Source organism: Ixodes scapularis, unplaced genomic scaffold (genome assembly GCF_016920785.2).
Source record: "Ixodes scapularis isolate PalLabHiFi unplaced genomic scaffold, ASM1692078v2 PGA_scaffold8__174_contigs__length_109621045, whole genome shotgun sequence".
Taxonomy (NCBI): domain Eukaryota; kingdom Metazoa; phylum Arthropoda; class Arachnida; order Ixodida; family Ixodidae; genus Ixodes; species Ixodes scapularis.
Window position 1 is genome coordinate 41,409,470 of NW_024609883.1, and position 6,957 is coordinate 41,416,426.

Sequence of the window (6,957 nt, forward strand, 5' to 3'; positions counted from 1 at the left end):
ACGTTCACAATCCCCTCCTCTTTGCTGTGCAGGTTCTGCTCGTTCGCATTTCCTGCGCGGAGGCACTCTTGGCAAGTCCCACAGTCATCCAGCCGCAAACAACTGCCAGCGTTTACCACGATGCTTGGGGCGACTCTGCCAATGCCAGGCTTTCTGCTGAAGCACCGGCCACTTGCCAGTCATCGTTCGAGCGAGCGTCATCTCCTACGTCACACGAGTACCCATACATGAGCCGCAACTTCGCACGAACCGCTGTTTGGGCTTGGTGGCTGCGCTACAATGCGGTACGCTCCCAGCCCCCTTGTAGTTGCTCTGCAGGTGCGTAGTAATGTCACATTGTTTGCCGAAAAAGTTAGCAATGTTTGTCTAGTGCAACTGCCAAGCCCACGCTACTATGTTTCGACTTTTTGCCCAATGTCTTGATGTTATTAGTCAGCTTTTGGGGTTGTCCGGGGACGTTGAGGGGCAATCCGGGACCCAATAAAGAAACGCGCGCGAATCGTAGCAACTCGACTACCCAGTCTCCCGCACTATTATCGGAAGAAATTTTCACAGCTATGGCTAAGATTAATGCTGGACACGATGCCCTGATGGAGGAGATAAAATCAATCAAAACTAGCATATCGGTGACAGACGCGGAAGTCGGTGAAGTATCTCATCGGATGGCTCGGATCGAAAAAGAAATTTCCTCCCTTCCTGCTGTCTACGACAAAGTCAGTGGCATCGACTCGATAACCGCCGAGACTGGCAAAAAAACTTGCTGATTTGACGGCACGTGTCGACTTGCTGAAAATCGCTCTCATCAAAACAATCTCTTTTTTTTTTGTGTTGCTTACAATACAATTTTAAGGAGTTCTGGAAGGAATGGAAGCAACCGATAGTCGCACATTGCACGTGGCATCATGATATGCAGATCGATCCGAATTATATTGACCACTTTCATGGAATTGCAAATTTTGCCCGCGAAACAAAACAAGGCCGATAGTTCTATTATTTTTGTCATTCACCTAACTACGGATCCGTAACCTCACTCGTCCCCCAGGGCAACGTTTCGGGTCCCATCTTTTTTCTTATTCACGTTAATGACGTTCACTCTTCTGTTTCCTTCAGCATCCGCCTATTTGCCGGAGATTGTGTTTTGTATCGGGACATTACTAATCTAAGAGACCAGTTATCACTTCATAATTATCTCAGTACTGCTAAAACCTGGTGCGATTTGTGTCAAACGTAATTAAACAATAACGTGTACATTAATTTCGTTTCCTCGGCGCTCTAGCCCACTAGCCAACAACTATTCTGCAGTGAGGCCATTATTTCATCAGCACTAAGTTAAAAATTCCTAGGTGTGCACTTCTCTAGTAACCTATCTTGGGCACTACATGTCACCCATGTCATCTCTGAGTCTAACCGATCACCCGAACAACTAAAACGTCACCTCAAATTCGCACCCTTAAACTTAAGACTTGCCGCCTATAAAACACTAATCCGCCAAAAGCTAGAGTACGTTGCCTCTATATGGGGCCCATTCCAAAATTACCTCAGTCATCAATTAGAAGCAATTCGAAATCGTGCAGTCAGGTTAATTTGTTCAAACTTTCATATGAAATAAGCATCACCGGTCTAAGGGAACGTGCTCAACTAGATAACCTATCACTTCGCCGAAACTATTTTACACTAACATTCTTTCACAACTTCTGTTATATTTCCAGCCAAATTCACCGTACATCATGCCACCTGCACGAACTCCTTATCGCACCGGTCATCAGTGAACTTAACGTGATGCGCCCCAAAACTAAAACAGAGATCTCGTCTACTTCATTTTTCCCCACGCGCAGCGAAATAATGGGATGACCTTCTCCACAGCATCGTTTTCATATTTGACTTTCTTCGTTTCAAAGAGAACTATAGCGAAGCCGTGCTCACCGCTGCCACATAGTTGAACAAAAGGGAAGGAAAAGAAATCGAAAATGTTTTCACAATGTTTTGTTCTTGATTGATTTTAGTCTAACCATGAATAATTAATTCTGTCATTTTACTGATATTGCTCTTGTTTTCTTTCCTAATTGTGCAAACGCGAGTGTTAAAACCTTCTGTAATACCTTTCCTCAGGGGATCTTGAAGGTCAATTGAAATAAATACCCTAGGAAACAGCAGAATATAGCTTGCAATGTTTGTACCTATACCTTTTTAGCTTTGTTTTGCGAGAAAACACCGGCGTCGTGCATTGTGTAAAGCAACCCCAAAGTATTTATGAATAAATGAAGGAAATAAATTTAACAACTGTAACACGTCGCAATAAAACAATCACATGTAACCTTACGTCTGGTTCCTTTATTCGTTTTTCTTTGAGCTCTTTTTCCTCGTTCCTTGTCCTGCTATCAGCGATATCGACGCTTTCGCTTTGGGCTGCTCCACTTTTTTCTTTATCCCCGGAGGTGGTACCCCGACATATGACTTCCAAGATGTTCTGCCATTGTCTCAACTTGTTCCGGTTAAAGACGATGTAAACTTTCTAGGCATATTTTGTTGTGCTTTTAGTTATACCAAGCAAACAATTATGGTAAAGAAATTGGGGCGTACTTTATAATTATAATGCAAATAAATGCAAAGGTGCAAGCGAGCTGGACAAGAATGACGAAATATTATAGTATTTATAAGTATTATAAATACTATAATTACTTATAAATACTTATAATATATATATAAATACTTATAATATATAAGGATTTATAAAAATATGAAATTAATTGTTTTCTTCAATTATTTAATGAACATTTGAAATATAACTAATGCTAATCAAACGATGAAAGTTTTCTCACGCCTTCTATACAATAATGGCATTTGACTGAACTAAAAAAATTAAATTAAATTTTTTGTTCGTTCAAAATACAATTTTTAATTTTGATACTTCAACTTATGTGCTTTCTGTCTACAGGAACTTCTAAATAAAACAAATATTCGTGCAAATAATATTTTTTTAGTTCAGTAGATGCATAGGTTATGTCGCAAAAAAAAATTAGGAAAATATTACAAGAAAAGGTTCATTTGTTGCAGAGAAAATGGTCCTTTACGAGCCTAAACAGTGTTTTTCACAAATCACTTTTGAAAGTTTACTTGCTCAACGCCCAGCCTAAAATGCACACGGGACGCAGTCTTCAGCATTATTTGCCTCAGATGTCTTCGCGAAACCTTTCCTGGCACTTGCCTTGGCTTTCCTTTTTCCCTTGCTCTGAACAGAGATCAGAAAGTCACTCTTTACTATTCGGGCGTTGTCCATCCTGTAGAGGGTCAAATTACAAAACACTCCAGGTGTGACACCTAGAGCCTTAAGCACTTCCTTTTTTGGTGTTGCCCAAAGACAACACCAAAACACACTTCTCCCGAGCGATGGAATATCCGCTCGTGCTCCTCGCGTTCCTTGCGCGTCTCCGCCGCTGCAAAAGCTGCGGGCTCACTACCAGCTTCCCCGAGAAATGCTCTGTGCTACCAGATCCTCGCGCACCAAATCTGCGACCAGGCGCTCTGTGGCTCCGTTGTCGAATTGCCAGGCTTTGTGAGTATATAGGAGGCTATGGGCGTACGCAACATATTCCCTGACGCACCTACGTCCGAGGGGGTGTTATGCATGTCCTTTTCTTTTTTTGTTTCCGTGTCTCTGGTTTATTAGATTACCTAAGTATTCACCAGCTCACCTGCGCTCTCAATATCCTTTGAATGAAACAAGCACTCCCGTCGCAACTGTAGTGGGTGTTTTAGCGTAGGCCTTCAAGAATCCCCAAATATAGGAGGCTTGAGAATAAAAAGAAATTCTTTCCGGGAAGAAACTGCCAAACACGGTGGACGTTAAGCATTAAAAAAAACATACTAATTAGCCTAACGATTATCTAAAATTCACTGACTGAGTTTTTAATTCTAAACTATAAACATCGTTAATCGACGATGGATAAATTATCGATAGTCGACTATCGTAAACCTATCGATAGTACTGTCGACGGTTTACTATCGATATTTTTGCGAAACTATTTTGCGTGGACCTGTCTTCCCTTTTTCTCGCTTTATTTTTTCAAATGGACACCAAGTAACTCAAGCACTTACCATAGTAGTGCAAAGCTATCGATAGTACTATCGATAATATCGATAGTCGCCAGAAATTTGACTATGGAGAGTAAAAAAACTATCGATAGTCGACTATCGAAAGACTATCGATAGTGCTATCGATAGTCGACTATCGAACAACTATCGATAGTCGACTATCGAAAAACTATCGAAAGTACTATCGATAGTCGACTATTCATAGTTATGCGGTACTATCGATAGTTTTGGAAAGACTATCGATAATATCGATAGTCAATTTATCGATAGTTTTGCATCACTAGCCAAACCCGTCCAAACTGAACGTTTTTGCCGAACGTCCTAAAATGCTGCCCCAGCTGCATTATGTATTCCCAAAATGAGCTGATTTAGTGGTTTTTACGTGCGCCTAGTACTGAGAAATTTAAAACAGTTAATTAGTGAATTTTAGGTAATTGTTTAACTAGTTAGTATGTTTTTCTCTTTTTTTTTGTGCAATCCTTGACGTTTATTACGTCTCGTCATTTGTTTCCGAAGCTTTGTTTTTTTTCCTCAACTATCCTTGTTTTAGGGATTTCTGAAAGCCTTCGTTGAGATACCCGGCATCTAGACGTATACGGCCAAATACATGTGCATCGATAGTCTGGCCGGTCTGGCTAATCTTTGTAATCTATTCGTATCTGCAACCGCGTAGGGGCCGATGGATACGGACACGCAGCTTGTTTACAAAAGGCCAGCAAACACTCAACGTAGGTGCCGGCGAACTCGAACGTAAGGCACTCAGGCAGACGTCGCTTCTTTATTACTTGCCGTCATCCATCTGTAATACTTTGAGTTAGAGTGCGGGTAGAAATTACGCTTCCTTATCGATTTAATCTGTTGACATACGTCATTAGCTCTGGGGTCTCGACATGGGCACAGAGCTTCCGGATTTTTGGATGCTGGTTGCTGATTCGAAGATCGATGCGGGCCGGAAGTTCGTCTGCTTCTCTTGGATAGCTTGTCGTGACGTCAGAGCGCTGAGCTCTGATTGGCTTTGATTGAAGGAGAGTGGGTAGTAGACCTCGAAGCAAGGAGCTGCCTTGATGTCTACCCACTATTCTTCCACCAGAACCAACGAGAGCTCGGCCTCTTTCTGACGTCACGACTAGCTATCCAAAAGAGGCAGACGAACTTCCCAAGCTTTCAGCGCAAGTTACCTGCCGAATTGGATCGAAGACCTAACCTACCCCCGTATGCCTGTACGGACGATTTATAAGGGTTCAGCGAGGGCTGCGAACGTACGCAATAATCATTGAACGTCTTTGGTGAAAGTGCGTCTCTTCTTCAGTCGTTACTCTCGCGGATGTACATCGCGAGGTCGAAAGATGAGATTGCTTCGAGTGACTGAAACATCCGTGGCGGTTATCACCACCAGTGATAAGAAACTTGGCGTGCAATATAGGTTGCCCACCCCAAGTTATATCTAGGGTTCCGTGTTTTCGGATAAATCCGATAAACTACGAAAACCACTCACGGGTAAACATTTCGACAGTTCGGATTTATCCGAAAACCTCGAAATTTGAAGATCCCAGTAACAAACTAAAAAGAAAAAAAGAAGAAGAAAACGAGACGGTAAATTACGAAAAAAAGGTTTGTCAGAGCACATGGTTAGAGGCTCTGAGAAAAGGTCAATTCAGTTTTTTCTTCATGTTGGACCATTGAGAAAAGATAGTTACCATTTGATCTGGCCGACATTCGTTCAGTACAATGGGCCAGTGTACTTCTGAACCACAAGAAAAGCTCCCGTACGGTTTCCAGTTTAAACAATACGAATCGCGCGTTTCACAGGGGAAATGAATATCGCGTTTTTACAAGAGTGAAAGATGGGCACGTGTAGATTTCACTGCTTGGGGAAGGCAACTGAAGGTTTTATGCGTTCAGGAGTTTGGTTATTTCAAAGTGCCCACGTTCATTGAAGTAACACTTGTTTTCAAGACCTGTCGTTGTCGTGAGACAGTTAGTACAGCAAAGGCGCGAATGCCAAATGCAGCTGCAGAAACATCTTTTGATACCAGTCATACTTTGTTTTTATAAATTTAGTGTACATTTGTGTGCTACATTATTTATGTTTATTTGAAAAAAAAAAGCATAACACTAAAATTATACTCCGCATTTAGAAAAGTGGAAATTTATCAAAAATAAATTTAGATAAACCCCGAATTCCCAGTGATAAATAAACTCCGAAAGCCAGCCTCCAAATTTCACAAGCAAACAAAAAAGACAACTCGGAGAACACAGAATTTTAGTTATAACTTATGAAGCCGGAGTCATACTGCCCATACAGGATACAAAAGACTGAAGTCATGTCGAGAGAATTGTCCTCTGATACTCTTCTGCCCGAGCCCCACTAGAGCGGCATTCGCACCCATGCAGCATGCTCGCGACGGTAACTTTGGCAGGCGTTTGGTCGATCGGCGCTCGTGACGTAAGCGCGAGTGATTGCGAGACTACCAAAGGCAACACGAGTATCATGCCTTGCGTGCATGATACTCGTGTTTGAGCATAGACCCCTTTATTCTACAAAGCTTGTCATATCGCGAAAGACTCTGGTTTGAGGCTTGTCGCTCTCCTTTGTAGCTCTAATAGACCGATCTCACAAAGCGTTCGGCGCATGCGTGACGCCACCATAACTTTAGTTCTCAGGAGGCAGACGGCCGTGCACGCGAGGGCTTGTGCCTTCTCGTGCTTTACACGCGCAGTGCTCCAGCGCAGTTGTCGCACGTGTAAAAAGACTACAGTTCCCTCGATGCATTGCGGCAGCGGTGGCGTAGTCAAACTGGCTGGTGAGATAGGTCTATTGGACTAGAGCATTCAAGCATATGTTCGAAGTCTATTTGCTTCATA